This window comes from Hemitrygon akajei, chromosome 11, assembly GCF_048418815.1.
Source record: "Hemitrygon akajei chromosome 11, sHemAka1.3, whole genome shotgun sequence".
Classification (NCBI taxonomy): Eukaryota; Metazoa; Chordata; class Chondrichthyes; order Myliobatiformes; family Dasyatidae; genus Hemitrygon; species Hemitrygon akajei.
This window is the reverse complement of record NC_133134.1, coordinates 48825038-48852115: the sequence shown is the minus strand read 5'-3', so window position 1 is coordinate 48852115 and position 27078 is coordinate 48825038. Positions and strand designations below refer to the sequence as shown.

The 27078-nt window shown below is 41.0% G+C and overlaps 1 protein-coding gene across 5 annotated transcripts in view; it reads left to right on the top strand.

The window, feature by feature from the left end:
• Positions 1–27078, top strand: part of rhbdf1a (rhomboid 5 homolog 1a (Drosophila)) — a 363587-nt gene that overhangs the window by 128222 nt on the left and 208287 nt on the right. For 4 of the 5 annotated variants that reach the window (XM_073060796.1, XM_073060797.1, XM_073060801.1 and 1 more), the window contains exon 3: positions 20269–20337. The gene's annotated coding sequence lies outside the window, so the exon portion shown is untranslated. Of the gene's footprint in view, positions 1–7022; positions 7170–20268; positions 20338–27078 lie in introns of those variants that run through there. The other variant, XM_073060799.1, reaches the window with a different exon arrangement.

The window sequence follows — 27078 nt, the reverse complement described above, 5'->3', positions numbered from 1 at the left end:
GATGTGCAAGTGTTGCCTCGCATTCCAGCACGTACAGAGCATGCTCACAGTGTTTAGCAGAACAACCCAAGCAGCAACAGCAGAACAAGCCCCTTTTCCCGCCTCCCACTCACACACGTGCCTCCAACCCCAGAACAGGATGACTCTGACTTCCTCTGTGGACTCCTGGCTTTGATATTTCGACTTGCTGACTTCAGTCTCTGGTATCAATCCCAGTACTTCACCAATGAAGGACCCCGAAGTCCAGGCTTGCCAGCTCACCAATCTAGGAGGTCATTGGTACTCATGCTTTCTGCCCACATGGACATCCAGTCCCTGGATATGCTGACCTGGAGATTCACCAGTCCTCATTCTCACTCTTCTTCATCCAGTGCTTGCCAGCCTGACATCTGTCGATCAGGATTGCTGGCCTTCGACCCATGGAACACACCACCTGGAGGCTGGCCTGACTTCTAGCTTCCCTATAACTGACCCTAAACCCTAACTTGACCAGTAACTCCCTGTTGTGTCCCCTAAACCATCACTATGCACCCAAAAAAAACCCCATGCACCCCAAAAAAAACCCAACCATATCTGAGCCATGATTTCAATGGAGACTGCAGTTCATCACCACCTTGAACAGTGCAAGATGTGTACCTCGCCTCTCCTTTCACCAATGGATATGTGTAGCTGCACCTTCTTTGTGGAGACCAAGCTGACTGCCTTTGCTTCTAGGATATACTGCTTCTGTTTTCAAACACATACTATAACCTGAAGCTCTATTTTATATTATATTGGTCAGCGTTCCATCATTGTGTGATCAGACACAGTTCTTGCCATCTATAAGTTTGCTGATGACACAACTATTGTTGGCAGAATTTCATTTGGTGATGAGGAGGTGTATAGGAGCAAGATAGTCCCAGCTGGTTGAGTGGTGTCACAGTGACGGCCTTGCACTCAACATCAGTAAGACCATGGAATTGATTGTGGATTCAGGAAGGGGAAGTCAAAGAAACAGTGTAAAGGGTGAGTAGTTTCAATTCTCTGTCTGGTAGAATCACTGAGGATCGATCTTGGGCCCAACATGTTGATGCAATTGCAAAGAAGGCACAGCAGTGGCTATATTGCATTAGGAGTTTGAGGAGAATTGAAATGTCACCAAAGACACTCGCAAATTTCCACAGATGTACAGTGGAGAGCATTCTAGCTCATTACATTACCATCTGGTATGGAGGGGCCTCTGTGTAGGATCGGGAAACGGCCACAGGATGTTGTAAACTTTGCCAGCTCCATTGTGGGCACTAGACTCCTGAGCATCAAGGATGTGTTCAAAAGGTAATGCCTCAAAAATCAGCACCCACCATTAAGGACTCCCATCACCCAGGAAGGACATGCCCTCTTATTATTACTATCGAGAAGGAGGTACAGGAAACTGAAGACACACACTCGGTAATTCAGGGGCAGCTTCTTCCCTTCATGGACAGTACCTCAGTATTTTTTTTCCTTTTTGCAGTACATATTTAATTTTCTTTTTCTATATATACTTGTAATTTTTAAATTATGTATTGCAGTCTAGTGCTGTCGTAAGACAACAAATTTAATGACATATGCTAATGATATCAATTCTGACTCTGATTTGATGTATAACTCATTCATATAGTTCATAGAGGATGTAAAATAATTCAAGTGACAATGAGGGAGAATGTACCCTACTTAAGAAGAAGAGGTTGCCAATTTAAGACGGATGATGTGCATTTTCCCTGTTTTTTTGCGAATCATTGAAAATTCCTCCAAAGGGGGTACAAAATGCTGGGGAGATTTGTAGTGGAGATGCAGATTTGAGGTTACAATCTGATCAACCATGAATTTGTTGAATTCAAGCACATGTTCAGGAGGGCTGAATGGCCTGCTCATGCTCCTGGTTTGCATCATAGTAGCATTAATAAAAGTGTTGCCGCAGGAAATGACAACAACTGTTCAACTTGAAATCACTTAATTGAGGTCAATTTTATGGTAAGTTGTGTGTGCCTATAAATTGAGGGTAAAGGTCCATGGAAGTATGAGACTTTTAACAAGTACAGCCAGTTAAGTATTAAGAGACTTAGATGAGAAATGTTTCCTTGCATTTAATTTTTACTTAACGAAGATATAATTCTATTTTGTTTTTCCATGTAATCCTTAAAGGGCCAAATTATCATTTGAATTTTATTGATTCTACAGTGAAAGCATCTTCCATTTTGTACATTCTGGTGCAAGGTTTTGATTCCTTTCCACCCACTGATTCTGCGTGACGTGTTGTGGTCGACCAGCAGATTGTTGCTCCGTATTCCAACATCTGCAGTCTCTCAACGACTCCTGTTCGGAACTTTCTGCTAACGTTCCCTGCATTGCAGATTAGTGTGATCTGTCTCCATGTTATGACACTGCTGCACACATTGGCAGCTGCATCCTATTTTAGATTTATAATGAGTTAGCAAACACAAGACCACACTACAGAGCATGAGGCTCCTTTTCGGAAACACATCAGTCTGACTTGTTTCAAGTTTCACTGAGAACTGAATTCATCCAAAGCTTTCCAGAAGGGTGATAATGTGCATTAATTAACCTAAGATATATCCTGATGGGTCGAGATCTAAATCGGATACTACTGCTTTGAAATCTGACTGGGTTGTGGATGAATTAACACATTCCTTTGTAATTTTCATATTAACTGGTGGTGAAGATGTGAAAACAGTTATTGGGACCTTCTCCATCTGCATTTAGTTTTGATTTGTCAGTAATAACCCCATCTACGTTTCCCAGTTTTTGCTTGCAGACCCCATGGTTCTAGACTAGACTGCTGTCACTTAAAGTGCCAGTAAACTTTTGGACTCCTGTTACAAGCTTGCTTGTCAAGCTCTGCCATAGTGGACCTCGCTGTACTGCTGGTCTTTCCACTCAGCCAAATGCAGACCTGGAGCCTACTGAGGTTCCCCAGCATTGATCCTGAAGAATCGGAGTGGGAAAATCTATACGTACTCTGCATATCAGGCAGTACTTGTGGAAAGAGTCATATTTCAGTTTGATCACCCTTTTTCACGACTGAGAAAAACATGTTAGTTTCAAAAATTAGAAATTGAACTGATTTCTAAGTTCTGGTTCTGATGATTTTCAACCTGAAGTGACAGTTTTATATCACTCTGCAGATGCCGCCTCACTTGAGAATTTTCAGTCTTTAGTTCAGATTTCCAGCATCTGCATTGCTCTCAGCACTCCAGTTTACTGTGTGAAATCTGCTCTTGGTTTCTGCTGGGTGTTCAACCTGCAACTGATCAATCAGCCCATTGGATTGTAATAGAGAAGATTCACATATTTCAAATAATTTAATTTAAAATTGAGCTTACTGTTCTATTCCATTCTCAAGTCTTTAAGGGAATTCAGTAACATTCGGAAAAACCCTCAACAGCTGCAATAAGCAAGGCTTGCTATTATCTGCTCTTGTCGCTTGTATGCAGTCAGGCCCTGGGATTGTCATAACAGCAGCACAGGAATGGATGAAGAGGGTGGCATGGAGTGGATAACCATTTTTGATCTCAGCAGCTTGAAGCCTGGAAAATTGTTACTCAGTATTTGTCTTTTCCCTTCTTTAAACCATATGGGTAATGCCTGCCATCTCACTGGAGCAAGTTTTTGCAGGTTGGAGTCAGACCAAGCCCTGACATTTGGGGAAGTCTCTGGGAAAAGCCCTGTAAATGTGCGGTAGGAGGAGGAGGGTTCCTAACTAGTGAAAACTTAAGCATATTAGCCCATTGGACTGAAGACTTGCCCTTTTAATCTTTTACTTTCTGTTCAGTTGGACCTGTGCAGATCCCTGGATGTTACATCTGGGCCTGATGATAATCTGCACTTTAAAGAACTCTACCAATTTTCAGCAGGTATTCTCCCTAGTTGTTTGTCCAAGCAGGTTAAAATTGAAAATGAGTTCAAGTGGTGCCTAAATGAATCTGGCAAAAATGTTTGAAATCACTGTTCCCTGATATCCATTGGCTGCAGTTTTCGACTCTGCATGGGCCAAAATCTTTGGTATCCAGATTTGAACAATACAGCCAGCAAAGCTGTTGGAGATGAGAGGGACTGCAGATGCTGGAATCAGCAATGTGCTGGAGCAGCTTAGCAGGTCAGGCAGCATCTGTGGGAGGTATGAAATTGACGTTATGGGTTGACCCGCTGAGGTCTTCCAGCACACTTTGTTGCTTCAGGAAAGTTCCTCCATGTCAAGTGTGTATTGAAATTGCAGAAACAAATGATGAGGAAAAGCTGGGATATGTTAGTGGTATATTAACAAATTTGTTTGATGAAGGTATTGTTACTCCTCATCTGTGAATGTTGTGCACTTTCGTGGCCTTATTGCATCAAAGGCCATCTAAAACTTTCCTCGTGCAATGAGAGTGGTTAGAAAGTAGACATATAATGGAATAATGGGCAGTGTGAACAAGGTCCATTTTAATAAAGTCTTGGTGAAAGAGGAATGCAGTAATAAAATTAATTCCAATTTCTTCTTTTATTTCAGTTTCCAATATGTTTTGTGCTTGGTCATTTGTGGATGGTGTAGTGTTGGTCATCCAAAGAATGTTGAGGACTCTTATCATAATACTGATCTGTGCGGTGTCTGTTGCAGAGAAACTTGAGGGTATGAGGGTCATCAATTATTGAATGCCCTGCCATTGACCTTGTCTCATGGCTATGATGTGGCTGGTTTACAAGAGTTGTCAAATCTAATGCTACCCCTCCAGAATGTATGTCATTGTGTTTAATGTTTGAGAAGATCATTACCTGTGACCATGTATCACCTGTAACTTGTTACTAAACAACTCAGGGCTGAAATATTGTCTGAATCTTGTACTTTGGACATGAGCTTCATTATCTAAGAAGCTGTGAATGAAGTTGAGTACCACAGTCTCTGAACAGATGCATCTTTTGATCTTGCGATGACAGTTTTGGTCTTGAGTAAAACTGCTACAGAAAATTAGACCTGAGTCATTGTCTGGAGAAAATCCTCCAGCAGTGTTCTGTTGGATTGATCCATCTCCAACATCAACATCGACTTTTCTTGAACTCTTCAGGGTCAAGATAGAATTCATTGACTTTAATTTTACTTGGACTCCTTAAAGAGTGGTCCCAGAGAACTTGGGCAGGATAAGTAAGTTGATTGATGTGCTTGATGCCCATATTGGCAATTCCTATCATTACTGTGATTGGGTGAAGGTTCATAAGGCAGTAACGGTTAAATTTATCTTTTTTCGAGGACAGGATATGGAGCAATTTCTCACATTGCCTGGTGTTGTAGCTGTGCTAGAGTGCTGCTCCTCTTGGATTGGGGGCTTTAGGAACCAAAATCTTTCCTGTACTTTGCTGTGCATTTGCTGCATTTCGAAGAGTCAAATCGGCCATAGGTTGGTTTCTGTGCAGTAAAAGGCTCAAAGGTCATCTAGTCAGTCTGAAGATGGTTGTGTTTCCAGGTATCGGCACCTTTTGTAATTTTCCCATTTTTGACTGGATAAACCAGAACTGTGGAGTTCATTACCTGCTTCCTCAAGTAACTGCTTAGTTGTTGCTAGCAAGTTTGTTAATCATGTGCGAGTTCAATCCTTTCATTTCACCAGTGCAGCTCACTGTGTATGGGTGATATTTCTACTAGCAGGGCTTTGGTTGGGGAACAGGGTTTGAAGACTGGAAGATGAGGCCTTGAGTTGTCAAGGTGGCAGTAAGATGTTATGGTTATTGAAGTTGTGTGGAGGGTGAAAGTTTGCTACAAGATGCAAAGTTTTGGATGAGTTGTAGTTTATGGAAGGATTGTGCTTGGCCAAGAACAACTGAATGTTCCTGTAAATGACTATTTTCTGCAGCAGGTGGGCCAAAAGTAGAGGTAAGCACCATTTGTTGATCAGAATGAAATCTTGTTATTTTGGCGCTGTAAGGTTGTGGATGGTTTGCCCCAAGTCCAAGATGAAGGGGAAGAGGATACAACTGCAGGTAATCACCATAAAGCAAAATGTAATTGAAAATGATAGTACAAGTACTTCGAGACTAGCTCTAATTTGGCAATGTATTGTACCAGAAGATTGCCTTCTAATTGTGAAGTTCGAGCATTCCATACACATTTCAGACTCTGATCCTGGTTCGCAACTTCATATTGCTTGTGGAATCTTAGGGGAGTATATAGGAATTGCTGTTCTTAAACTCTGTGCAGCTGGTAGGAATGAGGAGGTCCCAGGAAACCTATTGGTGTAACCTGTGAATTTTTATTGGGCCATACAGCTAGTTCTTAAATTATTTTATTCTGCAGAAGCTGAAGAATACTGCCTGCAGCTCCAAATTCTTCCTTTTGATTTATGCTTGCCCTTGTATTTGTTTGTTGCATACTTTTAAGATATTTTTCTGTCCTGTTTTAGTACTGAGCTCCAAGGATATTTAATGGAGTTTTTCACAATACAATTTATATGTTTTCCACTGTGGAACTTAGCACATTCTCTCACTATTTCTGTGCTGTGGAATAAAATCATGATGTGTTATTTAAATAAATGGGGCAAACTTTATTTTGCTGTGGAGATTATGACAGTTGCTTCAGAAACTTCACCTCCTGACACTCTATTAGTTTCTGTTTGTTTCATTTTTCAGAAATGTTGGTATTTTGATTTTGTTTTCAAAACTGTTATTCCTCACTTAAATGTTCAATGCCAGATGAACTAACTGTCCCAGGCAGGCAGAGTACAGCATTCCACTGCAGTCAGCCACTTCCCATTTGCTCCCACTCAGTACAATCCCTGGTCTAAATGGAACACTTCATGGGCTGCTTTTCCTATATTAAGAGACATTATACAGGGGCAACCTAGTTCCTGGAATAGTGTTATTTTTCCCTGAAAATTAATGGCAAGTGCTGCATATTGTGTCAGTACAGCTCTATGTTTACAGACAAAGTTAAAATGTAATGTATTAATTCACCAGTGACACAACTGTTGTTGGCAGGATCTCAGATGGTGACAAGGAGGCTTAATAAATCAGCTGGTTGAGCAGTGTCACAACAGTCTTGCATTCAGTATCAGTGAGACCAAGGAATTGATTGTGGATTTCAAGAAGGGGAAGTCGGTGCAATGGAATTTCATTTTCCAGGGCCTGAGAGACTTATTACTCGCCTCAGATTTCTGGCACAGGTTGTTGATAAAGTTAAACTTAAAACAAATGCTCTTTGCTCAGCTTTTTGTTGTAAGTAAGAACCAGTCTCCAGTTTTTAAAAGTAAATTACAAACAGTATTCAGTTAAAGTTAAAAGCACAGGCTGCTAGCCCACAGTAGGTGGATGGCTGCTCAGAGAACTGGTTTGCAAAATGAAATTGCCAGGAGAGTTCTTGTCTGCATTAGCCAAATGTAAGATGATGGGGGTCATGTTACTTAGCACATTAAACATCTTTACAAACGAGAGAAAATCTGCAGATGCTGGAACTCCAAGCAGCACACACAAAATGCTGGAGGAACTCAATAGACCAGGCAGTGTCTATAGGGGGGAAAGTACAGTCGTGTTTCGGGCCGAGACCCTTCGACAGGACTGGAGGAAAAAAAGACGAGTAGATTTAAAAGTAGATGCTGCCTAGCTTGCTGAGTTCCTCCGGTTTTAAATGTGTTTATACATTGGGATGTTTTTGTATTCAGCTGGTCAGCCTCACAGCATTAATTGTAGACATTTCAGATCTCTGTTACCAGAAGCTTTTAAAACCATCTGTGTGAGTTACTTTGTCCCAGCAATGTTATCTGGAAAACATTGTATGCAAATCATGTCATCTCGTAGAAAACAGTATAAATATCAAAAACTTGGGGATTGTTAGGAATGATGAGGAGAATAATAGAAAGATGGGGTGACTTGTTGGTATGTTCTTCAAATTCATAAGAATTTTTACCTGAGTTTGGAAATCCTTTCCAGTTTGTAATTTTTTGTGGTTTGGAACTATTTTCTATATCAGAAATCCTCTGAGTGTTAAACATGTGTAAGAACTATTTGTCTAAGTTGAAACATGTATTATCAAAAATAAACTGTTTAAATGACTTTGTTAGCTGGAAGCATCTCCTCCTTGGCAGGGAGGGGGGCCCACAACTCAAGCAGTGGGTACTGACAGCTAAACCTCACTGCAGAGACTAAACAGGGAAGTAAGCTAGTCCTTAAGAATAGGTTGCTATAGTATGGCCTCCCTATAGTGAGGAACCCATAAATATCTGCATCAGATAGGACTTAAACTCTTCTGAGTTCAGAGCTTTGCGGACCGAGAACCCAATATAATCACATCGGGAGAACACACACCAGTTCTCATCGAAGATCCAGCAGTGGAAAGGGTGAGCAGTTTCAAGTTCCTGGGTGTCAACAACTCTGAAGATCCACCCTGGCTCCAGCATATGGATGCAGCCGCAAAGAAGGCATGCCAGTGGCTATATTTCATTAGGAGTTTAAGGAAATTTGATACGTGGCAAGTTTCTACAGCTGTATTATGGAGAGCGTTCTGGCAGGTTGGAGGCTCCAATACACAGGATTGATCAAAGCTGTAGAGAGTTGTAGACTCAGCCAGCTCCATTGAGGACATCATCAAAAGGTGGTGCCTAAAGAAAGTAGTATCTATCATTAAGGACCCTCACTATTCAGGACATGTCTCCTTCTCTTCACTGGAGAGGTGGTAAGGGAGGCACACCCAACACTTGAGGAAGCTTTTTTCCCCTCGATCACCAGATTTCTGATCTGTCCATGAACGCTACCTCATTATTTTGCTTTCTTTCACTTTATTTATCTCCCTCCTGTTGCAACCTGTAGATTTTAATATATTGCACTGTGTTGCCACCACAGAACAACAAACTTCATGACGTATGTTAGTGATAATAAACCAGATTCTGATTCGAACTTTTCTTAATCTTTATCAAAATATTGGTCAGGTTCTCGCAAAGCATCCGGGGCCTGAAATGGTAACTGTTTCCTTTTCCATTGATGCTGCACTCCAGCTGACCCATTTCCAATGTTTCCTGTATTTATATCAATAAGCCTGTTTGACATGACTGTAGCATCTAGAAATGAAGTTGGGGGTTGCTCGTTCGGGAAGGGAAATTGGCAACTTGAAGTGATTTATCTGGGTCTGATCATTTAATTGCACCCTAACGAGTGGCTTGAAACCTGTACTGGATTTTGGAGAGAGTTCCACAAGGATGATCCCAGAATGGAAGGTGTTTGTCTCTGCACTTTTACTCTGTGGAGTTCAGGAGGATGTGTAGGGTGTTGCAGGAGGGTGGAGAGACTTCATTACAACTTTTCAGAGACCGGAAGGCCTGAATAGACTGTGTGTGGAGAGGATGTTTCCATTGGTAGCTGAGTCTGGTATCTGAGAGCACAGCCTCAGAATGAAAGGGTTGTCCCTTTTTAGAATTAAGGTGAGGGGGATTTTCTTCAGCCAGAGAGTGGTGAATCTATGGAATTTGATGCCACAGGTCTGTCTCAATTTGGATGCATTTGAGGCAGTGATTGCTGGGTTCTCGATTGGTTAGGGGTTATGGGGAGAATGGGTTTGAAGATCAGCCATGGTTGAATGGCTGAGCATACTCGATGGGCTGAATGGCATAATTCTACACCTGTGTCTCAAGGTCTCTAAAGATCAGTTCTAAGGATTCAGTGAAATTGAACCTTGGGCAGAACATGGTGCCACTGAATGGGTATTGTTCCCCCAGACCTTTGTCCTAATCGCTTTAAGCAATCAGCATTCTATCAATCTGATTCCTTCTAATAGAAGCAGCAGGGCACCTTTGTAAGTAAAAAGACTTACATTTTGGAAAGACTTTGTGTTTTTAGGATCACTGAATAGTATTTCAAAAACTACTATAATAATATTTGAATGTTGGTAGTTCTTAATGTTCTTAGTTCTTAGTTCTTAAATAGAAATCCTGTCCTGAACTAAAATGTTCTTGCCAAACCAATGAGATACTTCAATGTGATTAGGATTGGTGTGTTGGCTTCAATTCGCTTTGTACAATGTTGCTAATATTTAAACTCCATTCCATTTATAATGTTTCTCATTCCCCTTCAGGAGTAAAAGCAAACTCAACTCTCTGTTACTCCAATAACCGGTAATTGAATTGTTATGCAGTAGTTTATTCTAAAACAGCGTGGAATGTTAAACCTTGCATAAAGAAAAGTTGGAGGATAATAACCCACATGCAGAATAGGCTTACAAAATGGACAATCATGGCATATGACAAAATGGCAGGATAAATGTAAACTGCATTTTAGACCAAGGGGGTGCAGGGATGACCATAGAGATTTACATATACAAATCCAAGTGGGATAGATGTGTTGAGAAACTTATTACAAAAGCTCACGTGATCCTTGGGTTTATTTATAGCTTGTGAGATAACAAGAAACAAAGAAGTGATACTGAAACTTTATAAATTATTTGTTAGCCTGCAGCAAGAGTATTGCCCATTTCTGTATTCCATTATTGAGGTAGGCTGAAAGCTTTATAGAGAGTGCAGAGACAATATATCCTAATTGTAGCAGCAATGTCAGCTGAGAAGATCATCGGGGTCTCTCTTCCTGCCATCACGGACATTTATACTACACGCTACATCCGCAAAGGAAACAGCGTTATGAAGGACCCCATGCACCTCTCAAAGGACCCCATCCACCTCTCATACAATCTCTTCTCCCTCCTGCCGTCTGGGAAAAGGCTCCAAAGCATTCGGGCTCTCACGACCAGACTGTGTAACAGTTTCTTCCCCCAAGCTATCAGACTCCTCAATACCTGAAGCCTGGACTGACACCTTGCCCTATTGTCCTGTTTATTATTTATTGTAATGCCTGCACTGTTTTTGTGCTCTTTATGCAGTCCTGTGTAGGTCTGTAGTCTAGTGTAGCTTTCTCTGTGTTGTTTTTACGTAGTTCAGTCTAGTTTTTGTACTGTGTCATGTAACACCATGGTCCTGAAAAACGTTGTCTCATTTTTACTATGTACTGTACAAGCAGTTATGGTTGAAATGACAATAAAGTGACTTGACTTCATTTCTGAGGAAAGACTGGGGAAGCTGCTTTTGAGGACCTAAGGGGAAGCTTGGTGATGTTGTCAAATTATAAAGTGTTTCAGATATAGATGAGCCAAAATGTTACAGTAGAAATGCTGATAATCTGATAAATCAGGTTTCGTCTAATTGGCAAAACAGCCAGTAATCAATGTGAAACACAGTTCGCATTAGCTGTGATCTAGCATGCAGCGCCTTGCCTCAAGGTTACCATAAGACATAGGAGCAGAATTAGACTATTCGGCCCTTCAAGTCTGCTCCACCACTCCATCATGGCTGATTTATTATCCCTCCTTACCCTGTTCTCCTTATCCCTATAGCATTTGATGCCCTGACTAATCAAGAACCCTTCAATGTCAGCTTTAAAATGTGCCCAATGATGTGGCTTCCACAGCTGTCTGTGACAATGAATTCCACAGATTCACCACTCTCTGGCTAAAGAAATACCAACTCATTTCTGTTCTAAATGGATGTCCCTCTGTTCCAGGAGTTCACAACCTATGGTCCAAGGACCACTTGCTTAATGGTATTGGTTCATGGCATAAAAAATGTTGGGAACCCCTGAGGCTGTGCCCTCTGGTCCTAGACTCCCCTACTATAGGAAACATCCTCTCTGCATCCACTCTATCTAGGCCTTCCAATATTCAATAGGTTTCAGTGAGATCTCCCCTCAATCTACTAAACTCCAGCGAGTACAGGCTCAGAGCCATCAAACACTACTCAAAAATTAAACCTTTCATTCTCAGAACCATTCTCATGAACCTCTTCTGGACTCTCTCCAATGTTTAGCACATGTTTTCTTAGATATGAGGCCTGAGGCTCAAAGCTGCTCTCAGTACTCAAAATGTGGTTTGACCAATGTCTTATAAAGCCTCAGTATTACATCCATGCTTTTATATTCTAGTCCTCTTGAAATGAAAGCTAACATTGCATTTGCCTTCCTTACCACTGATTCAACCTGCAAATTTACCTTTAGGGAATCCTACATGAGGACACCCAAGTCCCTGTGCAGCTCTGATTTTTGAATTTTCTGTCTGTTTAGAAAATAATCTGTCTTTATTCCTTCTATAAAAGTGCATGACCTACAACGTGAAAAGAAGTAGGAACACTAGTCACGGCTGCCAAACAGAGAAGGCCCCCTTTATTCCCATTCTTTGCCTCCTGCCAGTCAGCCAGTCTCCTATCCATGCCAGTATATTTCCTGCAAAACCACGGACTCTTAGATTGTTAAAGAGTATCATGTGCGGCGCCTTGTCAAAGGCTTTCTAACAATGGAAGTAAACAATATTCACCTATTCTCCTTTGTCTATCCTGTTTGTATTTCCTCAGAGTTCTAACAGGTCTGTTAGACTTGATTTCTCCTCAAGGAAACCATGCTGACTTTGGCCTATTTTATCACGTGCCTCTTAAGTACCCTGAAACCTCACTTTTGATGATGGACTTCAACATCTCTCAAGCCAGTGAAGTCAGATTAAGTGGACTTAAATTTCCTTTATTCTGTTTCTCTCCCTTTTTACAGAGTGGAATGACATTTGCAATTTTGCAGTCCTCCAGAACTATTAAAGAATCTAGTGAATCTTGAAATATCATTACTAATGCCTCCACAATCTCCAATTACTTCTTTCTGATCCTGGGGTGTAGTCAAGCTGAATTCAAACCCTTCAGCTTCCCATGCTCCCTCTCCTTAGTAGTAGCAACTACATTTACTTCTGTCACTCTGACACTCTTGAATTTCTGGCATATTGCTAGTTCTTTCACAGTGAAGACTGATGCAAAAGTCAGGTCAAGTCAAGTCACTTTTTATTGTCATTTCGACCATAACCTCTGGTGCAGTACACAGTAAAAATGAGACAACATTTTTCAGGACCATGGTGCTACATGAAACAGTACAAAAACTACACTGAACTACGTAAAAACAACACAGAAAAAAACTACACTAGGCTACCCAGGACTGCATAAAGTGCACAAAACAATGCAGGCATTACAATAAATAATAATCATGACAATAGGCACAGTAGAGGGTGGTAAGTTGGTGTCAGTCCGGGCTCTGGGTATTGAGGAGTCTGATGGCTTGGGGGAAGAAACTGTTACATAGTCTGGTCGTGAGAGCCCAAATGCTTTGATGCCTTTTCCCATATGGCAGGAGGGAGAAGAGATTGTATGAGGGGTACACGGGGTCCTTCGTAATGCTGTTTCCTTTGCGGATGCAGCGTGTAGTGTAAATGTATGTAATGGCGGGAAGAGAGACCCTAATGATCTTCTCAGCTGACCTCACTATCTGCTGCAGGGTCTTGTGATCCGAGATGGTGCAATTTCCGAACCAGGCAGTGATGCAGCTGCTCAGGATGCTCTCAGTACAACCTCTGTAGAATGTGATGAGGATGGGGTCTGGGAGATGGACTTCCCTCAGCCTTCACAGAAAGTAGAGACGCTGCTGGGCTTTCTTTGCAATGGAGCTGGTGTTGAGGGACCAGGTGAGATTCTCCGCCAGGTGAACACCAAGAAATTTGGTGCTGTTAACAATCTCTACCGAGGAGCTGTCAATGTTCAGTGGGGAGTAGTCGCTCAGTGTCCTCCTGAAGTCAACAACCATCTCTTTTGTTTTGTTCACATTCAGAGATGGGTTGTTGGCTCTGCACCAGTCCATTAGCCACTGCACCTGCTCTCTGTAAGCTGACCCATCGTTCTTGCTGATAAGACCCATCGGCGAACTTGATACTCAAAATACTTAATAAGTTCGTCCATTATTTCTTTTTCCCCCATTACTATCTCTCTAGTGTCACTCTTCAATGGTCCAATTCTCCACACTCACCTCTTTTATGCTGTCTTTAACTTCCCTTGTCTGCAATGGTTACATCGTCCTCCCTTTTGAATACTTCATCTGTGGGATGTATCTATATAGTGCCTTCTGAATTCTCCCAGAAACACCAGCCATTGCTGTTCTGCCATCATTTTTTGCTATTGTCCCCTTCCAATCAACTTTGGCCAGTCCCCCCCACGCCTCTAATTCCCTTACTCCACTTTAACACTGATGCATTTCACTTTGGCTTTTCCCTCTCAAACTGCAGTGTGAATTCTATCATATTATGATCACTGTCTTCGAAGGGTTCCTTCACCTTAAGTTCCCTAATCAAATCTAGTTTATTATACAACACCCAATCCAGCATTGCCTTTCCTCTAGTGGGCTCAACCACACACTGCTCTAAAAAGCAATCTCAAATTCAGGTTTAATATCACAGCATATGTTGTGAAATGTTAATTTGCAGCAGCAGTACATTGCAATCCATAATCAAAGATAACTAAATTATTTTAAGAAATGTGTAAAGAAATCAAGTTAAATAAGTAGTGGAAAAAAGACCCAAAAACCACCTCTAAAAAATAGTGAGGTTGTTTACGTGGGTTCATGGTCCATTCAGATATCTGATAGCAGTGGGGAAGAATCTGTTCCTGAAACATTGAGTGTGTGTTCTCGGGCTCCTGCAGAACTTCCCTGATGGTAGCAATGAGAAGAGGACACGTCCTGAGTGATAGGCATCCTTAATGAGGTATTGCCTTTCGAAGATGTCCTTGATGCTGGGGAGGTTCATGATGGAGCTGGCTGAATTTGCAGTTTTCTGTAGCTTTTTCCCGATCCTTTGCAGTGGCCCATCTTTAGAAATTTGCAAGATTCTTTGGTAACATACCATGTCTCCTCAAACTCCTAATGCCTTTGTACGGTAATTGTTTCGATTATGTTGGGCCCAAGATTGATCTTCAGAGATGCTGACCCCCAGGAACCTGAAAATGCTGATCTATCTCACTCCTGTATACTACCTCATCACCATCTGAAATTCTGTTGACTACAGTTGTGTCAAAAAGGGTCTAGTGCTTTTCCAACATATATGACAAATAAACTTGTCTTGGGCTTTCAGGCGGGTACAGGACTTTTCCATGACAGGCTCTGCCATCGTACCTGATGAAGATGGCGGAATCTGTCATTGAAACATTGATTATAATCGATACTTGTACCTGGCTGGATGCCTGAGAAGAGTTTATAGTTGCATCATCGGCAAATTTATAAATGTTTTTTGAGCTGTGCCTAGCCACACAATTGTGGGTGTAGAGAGAGAAGAGCAGTAAGAAAAGCATGCATTCTTCAGGTGCGCCGGTGTTGATCCTCAGTGAGGAGACATTATTTCCGATCTGCACTGACTGTGATCTCCCGATGAGGAGGAAGGTACAGAGACCCAGATATTTGGAGCTTATTCAATATCTTGCAGGCATTCTACAAATTCCCTCTCCTGGGATCCAGCACCAACCTGATTTTCCTGATTTACCTGCACATTGGAATACTCCATGGTAATCATAACATTGCCCTTTTACATTTTTTTTAATCTCCTGTCGAATTTGTATCCCATATTCTGGCTATGTTTGGAGGCTTGTACATACCTCCCATCAGAGTCCTTTTTGCCCTTGCATTTTCTTATCTCTAACTGCAAGGATTCTACATTTTCCTCTTTCTATGGATTTGATTTGATTTCTTACTAAGAGCACCTTCCCATCCCCTCTCCCTACCTGCCTGCCCTTTTGATAGAATGTGTATCTTTGGATGTTAAGCTCCCAGCTACGATCTTTCAGCCATGACTCAGTGATGCCCACGATGTCATACCTGCCAGTTTCTAACTACTTTACAAAATCTACCTTTTTCCACAGACTGCTTCCATGTTTCACTTTGACTCAACCCACTGACTGCAATTTTGCTCAATCATTGCCTGTCCTTCCTCACAGTCTCACTACACACTGCATCTAGTTGTATATCAACCGCCCCATCCATTGACTCCCATTCTCTTGGTAAATTAGTTTTTAAAACCACCCCCCCCCCCCCCAACAGCTCATGCGAACCTCCCCGTAAGGATATTGATCCCCCTTGGACACCCTTTTTGTCCAGGTTGTGCAGAGGAGATCCCAATATCCAAAAATCTGAAACACTGCCCCCTACAACAATTCCTCAGCCATACATTCATCTGCCAAATAATCCTGTTCTTACACTCGCAGGTGCATGGCACAGGCAGCAATCCTGAGATTACTGTGCTGGAGCTAATCCTTTTCAGCTTTCTATCAAAATTCCTAAAGTCTCTCTTCAGGACTCCTTTTTCCGACCTATATTGTTGTCACCAATATGTGCCACAACTTTCAGCTCGTCATCCTTCCCCCCTTTTTTAGAATGCTATGGATGTGATTTCTGACCCTGGCGCCTGGGAGGCAACATGCCCTCTGGGTCTCTTTCACATCTTTGGAATCTTCTGTCTGCTCCTCGAACTATGGAATTCCCTATTGCTCCTGCACTTTTAGCCACAGAACCAGACTCCCTGCAGGAGAACCGGTTACTGTGGTTTTCCCCAGCAGGCTATCCACCCCCCCCCCCCACCCTCCTGTGCCCCCAGCGGTATCCAGAGCTTATCATTGAGCCACAGGGGTACTCTGCACTGGCTGCCCCATTCCCTTTCCCTCTCCTGACAGTCACCCGAGTACCTAACTCCTGCAACTTCGGAGTGACTACCTCCCTGTAGCTCCTATCTATTACGTCTTCATTCTCCCATACGAACTGAAGATCATCAGGCTGTGGCTGCAGTTCCTTAACAAGGTCTCCAAGAAGTTGCAGTTCGACACACTTGGTGCAGATCTAGTTTTCAGGGAGATTTGAGATCTGCCAGAGTTCCTACATCTCACACAAAGTTCATAACACTGGCCCTGGAGTGATTCTTACTCCACTAGCTGTTTACTAATAGACGAAGAAAGTTGGGGGTGGGGGGGAAAGAAACTAGAAACTTAGATTCTCAGCCTGGTCTCACCCAAGCCTATTGAACCAAAGCCTGTGCACTCCAATGCTCTGCACTCCAACACCAGCCACTCTGCCAGATTGTAGTGGCAGATTCAAAAATGAATTGCAGTAGGGAATTTTGCATAAGCATTTAAAGGAAAAGAATCACTGGATTAAAAACTGAAGAGACCACCAAAGTGGCAGAGGCATGATGTGTTAAATGCCTTTTCTACAGTGTAGCATTTTAGTTTAATGGTACATTGGGATAGGGCTGTAGGCAGATGTTTTCTTGTGTAGACGAATGCTCCTTTAACAAAAAAAAGTCGATTGCTGGAAGAACTAGGCAGTTCAATTCATGTCTGTAGAGGCAAAAGGAGTAAATCAACATGTTGATTTGAGACCCTGAATCAGGATTGAGAGGGAAAGGATTGCCAACTGTGGCTGGTAGGTGATGCGTGGGGTTACAATGATAGGCTGATTGATGGTTTTTATGGGTGCTCTGTTAAATGGTGCCTAGTCTAGGCTTAGTTTCACAGTTCCAGAGGAGATCATGTTGTGAGATAGACCATGTAGGAAGAGGTCACAATCCCTCTTCTGGGAGGGCAGTGTAGGTCCTCAGATGGTGGTAGGGAAGGGGTGAAAGGGCAGTCCTCGGGGGTGGCGAAGGATTGGATCAGGGAGTCATGAAGAAAGCAAACCTTGTTGAAATTGGGGGTGGGGGAAGGAGGAGAAGATGTCGATGGTAGTAGGATCCCTTCATGCTTCTGCCCCTTCAGATTTTTCTAAGTGTTCTGATGGACTGACTAGCTCCTGTGCTATATCATTTGTTTTTGAAGAGGGTAAGAATGTTGATAAAGCTGGAGTGAACTAGCTAGATAACTCCAAGCTGCAGCTGCACATTAGTACCGATTTATTTTGCCATAAGGCAGAGTGGGAGAAAGCCAGTGTAGTGATTCAGCATTGCTGTGATCACGACGTCAGTGGTGATGCAGCATGTTTGGGTGTATGGTCTGGAACATTTAATGTCCATGTTAGCAAGGCTGAGTTGGACTGGCAGATCATTGGGAAGCTGGCATAAAGTCAGAGAATGATGAGGGGAGAAACAAGTTTCCTCCTGAAACGTTGGATTTGAGTCAGAAAATGAGTCATGAAGTGAAACTTGGAGTAAATTGAGAGGGAAATGCATTCATAAAGACGTATTCTGTTGTGCCATCACTGACTCACTAATGTGAATAGCTGAACTGAATGGTGAAGCATTAACATTAAACACTTTTATCAATGCTGTTTAATTTAATACATTCTTAAAGGTGGAAAGGAGAGCTGGAGGAGGGGAGGGTGGAAATTAGTCAATTTAAAAGTCTAATCTCGCTGAGTAGTAGACACAACACGAGACTAAGTTTGGAGACTCCACATGAGCTGATAAATCTATTTCATACAAATGTATGAGACCAATGGAGATATTTAATCAGGTGAAAATTTGTCCATAAAAGGAAGAGTTAGTTCTTGTAACAGAAGAACGTGAGAGAATGGAAATCAATGCCAGCCAGAAGCAGATTTCACAATGAATCCAAAAGAAATATTTGCAGGGAGGCTGCATTTGATATTAGTTGGAATTGGTCAGCTCCATCACAGGTACTGGCTTCCATCGTACCCAAGATGTCTTCAAGGAGTGTACCTTAGGAAGGCAGCATCCATCATTAAAGTTCCTCACCACTCAGGACTCACTCTTCTTATTGTTAGCATTGGGAAGGAGGTACAGAAGCCCGAATGCACACAGTCAACAATTCAGGAACAGCTTCTTCCCCGCTGCCATCTGATTTCTGAATGGGCATTGAACCTACAAACACTACCTCGCTACTTTTTATTTATTTATTTTTGCACTACTTATTGTAACTTCACTATTTTATATATATCGATATGTGTGTGTGTATATATGTATGTATGTATAAACTATATATAATATACTGTAATTCAGATTTTTTCCTCTATATCTCTGATGTATTTCGTTGTACTACTGCCATAAAGTTAACAAATTTCGCAACATATGCCAGTGATATTAACCCTGATTCTGATACTGCTCTTTAAAGTACTTGGGTGATCTTAGAGCTCCTGAAGGTTCAGCCAGCATTAAGTTGATTTACTGTGCTTCAGAATGTGATCAGGATTCACAGGTGCAGTCGGCAAAATGTTAGGTGGTCGGTCTATAATGTGATACCACAACTGACAAAAGTTAGAGTTAGGAAGCCTTCTGATACAATTGAATATGGCATAGATAGATAGGGTAAATAGTTTTTTTTCTCACACAGGATGGAAATGTCACATACTAAAACACATAAATTTTAATTTGGGATTGGGTAGGGAGTTTAAAGGGGATTTGTAAGGCAAGTTGTTTTTTTTTTTAAATAAGGGTTGGTGCCCTGGAGGTGATGAAAGCAGGGTGATACATTTGAGACATTTTAGACAGGTAAGGGATGGAGGAATATTCACTCAGTGGCCACTTTATTAGGTACCTCCTAATAAATAGGGTCATTGACTTCAACGCCTGATGTGTTGAGCATTCAGAAATGCCCTGCTGTACACCACTGTTGTAACACATGTTTATTTGAGTTACTGTCGCCTTTGTATCAGCCTGAACTGTTCTGGCCATTCTCCTCTGACCTCTCTCATTAACAAGATATTTTGCCCACAGAGCTGGCACTCACTGGATTTTTTTTTGTTTTTTGCACCATTCTCTGTAAAATCTAGAGACTGTTGTGCATAAAAATCCCAGGAGATCAGCAGTTTCTGATATACTCAAATCACCCCATCTGGCATCAAAAATCATACCAGTCAGTCACTTGGATCACATTTTCTTCCCCATTTTGATGTTTGTTTCAGAGAAAAATTGAGCTAATCTTGACCATGTCAGCATTCTTTTATGTATTGAACTGCTGCCACATGATTGGCTGATAAGATATTTATATTAAGGAGCAGATGTGTCTAATGAAGTGGCCACTGAGTGTGTACTATATGCAGGCTGATAGGATTGATTTAAATTGGCATCATGGTTGCCACAGACATCATGGGACAAAAGCCCTGTTCCTGTGTTATACTGTTCTAGATAATGGATAGAACATGTTGAGCAAGCACATTTAGCGCAGTCAGACATGTGAAAGCAACAGCAGCATGTGTTTAAATAATAAAACGCTAACATGATAAAAAATAAAGAATTCCCTACAATTAGCCCGGCAAGTTTGAGGCTATATTGATACTTTCACACCTTGGATTTCATTGTTTCTGGATACTGTTCTAATGTCTGGAAGAATGATTTGCATTTCAGAACTTGTATTGCATTGATGGGCTGAAGTGCGAGGCAATAAATTTATTGCAGCGTTTCACTCATTCTTATCATTCATCTTGTTTTTATTTCCTCAGGATTTATTCCTTGAATAGCTGGAATCACTTTAAACGTGGAGACTTCGTCTGAAATCCACAATTTTACAGGTACGCCAGATTTTTCAGATTTGTACTCGTTCAAAAAAAAAACACCCCATCTAGTTTGGTCAGTTATTGTAATTTTGTTCTGAATCATGAAGTCTGTTAACTAATTTTAGCAAGGATACCTCCTGGGGCTTTTGGTTTTGTATAGTAAGAAATAGGAAAGGAAATACTGGTGATAGTTATTAGAAACGTATGGGCAGTATTGCATTTTATTTTTGAAGTGTTGCCATTGGTTTGTTATTGTCTTGTACCAAGGTAGAGTGAAAAGCTAGTCTTGCATGCTGATCATACAGATCAAATCATTACACAGTATATTGAGCTAGAATAAGATTAGACAATAATGCAGAGTAAAGAAAACGATAAAGTGCAAAATCATAACAAGGTAGATTGTGAGGCTGAGAGTCCATCTTATCATACAAGAGGTCCATTCAAATGTATGATAGCTGTCCTTGAGCCTGGTGGTATACGCTTTCAGATGTTTGTATCTTCAGTCTGATGGAAGAGTAGAGTGGACAGAATAAATAGGTCAGCTGAGTTCTTCCGTTATGTTACTCACGTAATATGAGCAATTTTCTTGAATTTGCACTTTTAAATTTGATGACTTTTAAGAATTGGTAATGGGCTTTTCAAAATTAAGGCACTTAAATATGACCTTTGACAAAGGAAAATCTATAATAGCAAAAGGAGAAAATAATTGAATACTGTTACTTTTTAAGATGCAGCAGCAGCAAATTTGAATGAAATACATGCAATGGGGCTGTTCCAATATATCTGTCATGTAAGATTAATTTTAACAACTTGTTAAAAGATTATTGTAGTTAATACTTAAAGTTATCTGCCTTAAATCATTTGCCTATGAGTGTAGGGCCCTATCAGTTGCAAAGTATGGCTCACTGCTTTCAGGAAAAGGGAAAACAATCTTGGTTTTCCCCTGAGAAAAGTAAAAGTAATGCTAACTTTGCTCAGAGTCATCCCAATTAACACCGGTTGCTTCCTCTTGGATGTACTGAACATTTGATGTATTAGCTTGCAAATTGCCAAGAGCAAAAATGCTTAACTTGTTACTAATTTCTGCCCTCTGCTGCCTTAACAGGGTTAGAGATTTTGGGTAGAATTTCTAATACTGCAATTTACTGTCAGGCCTCTTGAACACTTTGGCAAGTGCTCAATGTTGCATTTTCCTCTTGTTAAAGGCAACAGTTACTGGCAGAACAACTATAACCTTTCGCGAAGGGCCTTGTAGTTCTGAGGTTCATCTGATATATGGGGAGGCTTCTCTTTTAATAATTGGTGTTTTCAATAAATAAAAGGAATTAATAAACTCTCAGACACAAACAAGTTCCTCCAGCATTTTGTGTGTAATAAACTCTCAGTATTGTCCAAATATAAAACCTTGTGTATAGTATAGTGAGAATATTTAATGCAAAATTACAATTTGATCAAATTTTAAACTTGTACAAATACAATGATGAATTCATAGATTCAAATATTTATAAAATATTTTAATACATAGTCCTCACAGCAGTCATTCTCCCTTTCATTTTATAATGAGATTACTTGGGATCACCGTTGTTTCCAATTCTAAATTTGTGCTATTGGTAAGCAGTCTGTCTTGAGCTCATTCAACACACGTGTACTGATGTAACACACATAAGATGCTAGAGGAGCTCAGCACCCATGGGGAAAAGGAAGCAGTCGACATTTCTGACCGAGACCCTTCCGAAGAAGTTTCGACTATTTACTCTTTTTTTTCCATAGATGCTGCCTGATCTGCAGAGTTCCTCCAGCATTTTGTGTGTGTTGCTTTGGATATACAGAATCTGCGGGTTTTCTTGTGTTTATATACTGATGCCATTCAGTGTGTTAAATTTTCATCAGCGATGGTCTTGGCAAACTCATCAATGAATTCCTCTACTGCTTCATGAGCAGAGCTTTCAGGAACAGCTTCTTCCCCTCTGCCATCCTATTTCTAAATGGACATTGAACCTGTGAATGTTATCTCACTAGTTTTTTTTTCTGCTTTTACACTACTTACTTTAATTATTTAATATACATATGCTTACTGTAATTCAGTCTTTTTTCTATATCCTGTATTGTACTGCTGCCACAAAGTTAACAAATTTCACAACTTATGCTGATGATATTAAACCTGATTTTGATTCTTCTGTTTCAAATCCTTAAGAATTTAATGTTGTGCCTTTTCTCAAATCTTGCATCTGGCTTGCTGAATATTCACAATTACCTCCAATTTTCAGTTCATCGTGATAGATCTTTGCTTGCATCATGATCAGCATTCCATTGAGCGGCATATATTCACTCCGCTGACGAATCCACTCTTTCAATACATGATCGAGATTTTCATTTTTCGCTTTATGCAGTGTTTTTCTATTTTTCATGAACTGCTGTTCATTATGTACGTGAGGTCACTTCTCAAAACTGTAGTGCACAGAGACGTGCGCATCACCTGGGAACCTTCCCGGCACCTTGTGGAATTTTCCATTTGTGACGTCATGTTGGGACTCAATAAAAGGTTTTTTGATTTTGGCATTTCAGATAAGCTGGTACTCAGCCTGTATGAAAACCAATGCTAATTTTACCCTTTGAAATTGTGCTTCTCCCGACTCACCACCAGTCCCTCCATGTAAGCACATTGTACTGTTTTTTGCTGGAAGCGCTTGCTGTGTGGTTTGTGGACTGATTCCTGTGTTTTCAGGATTGCACAGTGAAGTTGCAAAGCATTCTTGGGCAATGACTAACGGGGGAAACTACCTGTGACAAGGAGGCCAATCCCACTATTGAGGTCCAGTGACAAGCTCGTGAAGTTAGAAGGCTGGTAGAGGCTTGTATCCGTTTTAAGATCCTGCCCCTCATGTTTTTTTTCTTCCCTTGATTTTAAATCTGAACCAGAAGAAAAAAGGCAGTGGATTAAAAGTTTATTTTCCCAGAAATTAAGGTGAGTGCAGTTTGAAGCTGACAGAGAGCTCGGTCAAGTGTTTGGGAACTTTAGAATGTATTATGAAGGCTTACCAGGGTGAAAATCCAGCCACCCCTAATGATTAAACTTTTAACATATTCCTCTTTTTATAAAGGTGGGGTTCTGTAGTACTGGCATTTAAAAACTAGAGACAGGCGGTGAATGGGTTCAGTTTAATTCGCCTCAACACGTTGCTTAATTTTCAATGAAACAGAAGTAGACTTTTGATAGTAGGGTTACTTGATAAACCAGATTCCAGAATGGATGTTTCACAACAACGAGTTTTGCAGTTAAGTTATTGCAGCTTCAGTTTGAAATGGCACCTGAGCTGTAAATGCAGAAATGAGAGTTGATCATGTTGTCCATGCAGACAGGGCTCACTATCTGTGAACAGGATTTTTTAATGAGTCAGCTTAATGGTACTGTCATTGCTGTAAAGTAAGTAAAGCCTTACCTTTCCTTTTGTGAAATGTGTTTGCTTGAGGGGGGGGGGTGGAAATTAGCTCCTTTAGTTTTAAATATGCAGCAGGTATTCTCTAAGGAGTCTTTAATGCTGGGATTTTAGTAAACTTGAGTCTTTAATAATGAGCAACATACACAAAATGCTGGAGGAACTCAACAGGTCAGGAAGGATCTATGGAAAAGAGTAAACAGTTGGTGGCCTGATGAAGAGTCTCGGCCTGAGGCGTTGACTGTTTACTCTTTTCCACAGATGCTGCTTGGCCTGCTGAGTTCCTCCCGCGTTTTGTGTGTGTCGCTTGGATTTCCAGCAACTGCGGATATTCTGGCGTCTTTGATAATTAGTAGATTGAGGTACTACTATCAGCGTATGTAAGCAATGCAAGTGTGTTCTATTGGCTGCTATGCAATGCATATTGTGCTGGAGTCCAAAACAATACTAGAGGTTAATTGAAGAATTACTTCCAAGTTTGACAGTACTGGCAATGATTTTGATTACTCTTTAAGAAGTGTACAACATGAATGAATTTTGTCCAAAGCCCTCAGAGGAAGTGTTCAGATGTAAAGCTGAAGTAATACTTTTCTCCAAAGCCATATTGTGGTATGTTGTGCTGTTTGGAGCAGTACCATCCCACAGTGATGGTACGCAACCCTAGTTTAGTGGTAGGCCATGAAGCGTGCCAATGATGCAGAAGAAGCAGTGGCAGATTAAATTCTTCTCTCACGTCATTAAGGAGATGGTGCACTGCAGCCATTGGGTGAGTAGAAGCACTTGTATTAATAGCTGTTCAAGATCTGCTTGGTGTCACTGCATTCACTACAGGAGCAAGCTGTTGTAAAAGAATTAAAAAGTTTCATCCTAGTGCCAAAGGGTCGAGTAAACATAAATTGTAGGCTGAAGCAGATTCTTGAATCAAGAGGTCATGAACCTAGATTTACAATCCCCATTTTGCATAATTGTAGAATGTTTTAACTATTAGATACTTGCAGCCTAATGTGGAAAAACTGGACATGGTGCAGTTCAGATTGCCCTGGGAACAGAAATCGATGTGTTTAAGTAATCCTGGGAAAGGAAGAGTCGTCTCTTTCCCCATCACCGAGGGAGTAAGATTCTCTCAAGCCAGTGGTGATTAAGTACTTCCTGATCCTTGAGTGGCCATCAGCAGCATTTTTAGCATTCTTTACTCGTATTGTTGCTCCGGCTTGGGACTGTAGATATTATAGAATAATTTTAATGGCTGTTTTACATGTTTTAAACTTTTATTTGTGATAAGATAAAGTGGGCTGATATCCAAAGCATTGTAGAGCTGAACTTGGTAAAAGCTACAGGCATTTGTAGATGTATAGTTTCAATATAAATCATCTTTAAGACTGGAAGGAAATAAGGGATAATAGCACTAATAAAAATTGAATGTGTGAACACCTGTGAGCTAAAATTTCTTATTTCTGTACAATATTTTTTAAAGGTAAATGTAGGGAAGTTTCTCCCCCCCACCCCCCCCCCCCCCCCCCCAAATCTAAAACCAGGATTCATGATTTCAAAAGAAGGGTCAGCCATCTCAGAGGGAGAGAAGTCTTCATCTTGAGGAGAGTGAATCTGAATATCTGCACCAAGGAGAGTTGCAGTGGTTAAAGGATCTTACCCCAAGGCAGGCTGTTTTTTGTTCTGAGTGATCAGTCAATTGCCAAGTGTATTAAAGGCAGATGTTAATAGATGGAGACAACGGCTATATTTCATCAAGAGTTTCAGGAGATTTGGTTTGTCACCTAAAGTACTCAAGAATTTCTACGGATGTATTGTGTAGAACATTTATTCTGGATGCACCACCATCTGGTATTGGGGGGGGGGGGGGGGCTACTGCACAGGATTGAAAAAAAACTGCAGAGTGGTGAAATCAGCTCCATCCTGTGCACTATTCTCTGTACTATGGAAGGCATCTTCAAGGAGCAGTGCTTCAGAAAGGTGGTGTCCATCATTAAGGACCCCTGCAATCCAGGAAATGCTCTCTTCTCATTCTTACCATCAGCAAGGATGTACAGAAGCCTTGAAGGGTCACACTCAGCAATTCAGGAATAACTTCAGATTTCTACATGGATATTGAACCCATGAACACTACCTCACTACTTTTTTTTCCTGTATTTGCACCACTTGTTTTAATATAACTATTTAATATAGATGTATGTAATTCAAGAATTCCCCCTGTATTTATCATGTATTGCATTGTACTACTGGCACAAAGTTGCCAAATTTCACAGCGTATGCCAGCAATATTAAACCTGATCCTGACAAGACACTGCAGATACAGTACTGGAATCTGGAAGAACACAGTGAGTCAAAAAGCTTCTGAGAGAGGAAAGGAGTGGTTGACATTTTGGGACAGAGCCCTGCATCAGGACTGCAGATTTGACAGGTTTAATATTTAGATTTTTCAATACAAAGGGAAAGGATTTGAGTACGAAGATAGAGGAGGCGTGAAGGGTCAGATCCTCTGCTCATGTCCGAACTCTTACCCTGCAGCTAAGCTGCTGTTACTTGGACTGAATGTTAAGACTGCGTTATTGGTCAGAACTATTTCAGCTGTTTTTATCTGTGGTCTCTGCTTCAGTTATGTTTCTCTCTGTGTCAGTCATTGTTAACATTGTCCAGTGCTTCCTTTGTGTTCCTGGGCTGTTTTCTCTGTGTGCAGCAGCCCATAAAAAGGTATTCTAGCTATTTCCATTTGTGGAATGTGGTTGTTCTGGATTTTATCTTTATTCTTGTTTCTTCAGATAATTTTGTTCTTTCCATTCCTGATGCCACCCGTGATCTCTTGCCCACTTTGACAAACGTTGAGGACTTGTTCATTAGTCATAGCTTTGCTTGCCTTTTATTTTCAATGTTATCTAAAATTATTTTTATTTTCCACAAACTTTTTTTTTAAGCCAATGGAAGCAAGTCCAGTTCTCCACCTTTCTTGATCCATCTCGGTGACTTTACACAAGATACATTGTTCAACTGCATTGCCTCTAGCGAAAACAGATGGCAGGTCATCAGAGGTATCAACGTAATAGCAATGGGTTCATTTCTGACAGATTAGAACTGAAAATGGAGAAGTTAATAATAAATCAAAAAAGCTTCATATCCTGGAATTATGTAACAAAACAAAATGCTGGTAAAAGTCAGCAGCCTAAGGCAGCATCTGTGCAAAGTGAAACAGTTAACATTTCATTTCCAGGACCTCTTTATCAGAACCAAAAGAGGCTTTTGATGAAGGGTCTCAGATCGGAAACAGGTCTTTGCAGAGTTAGTGAAGAGGGTGTCGAGAGAGATG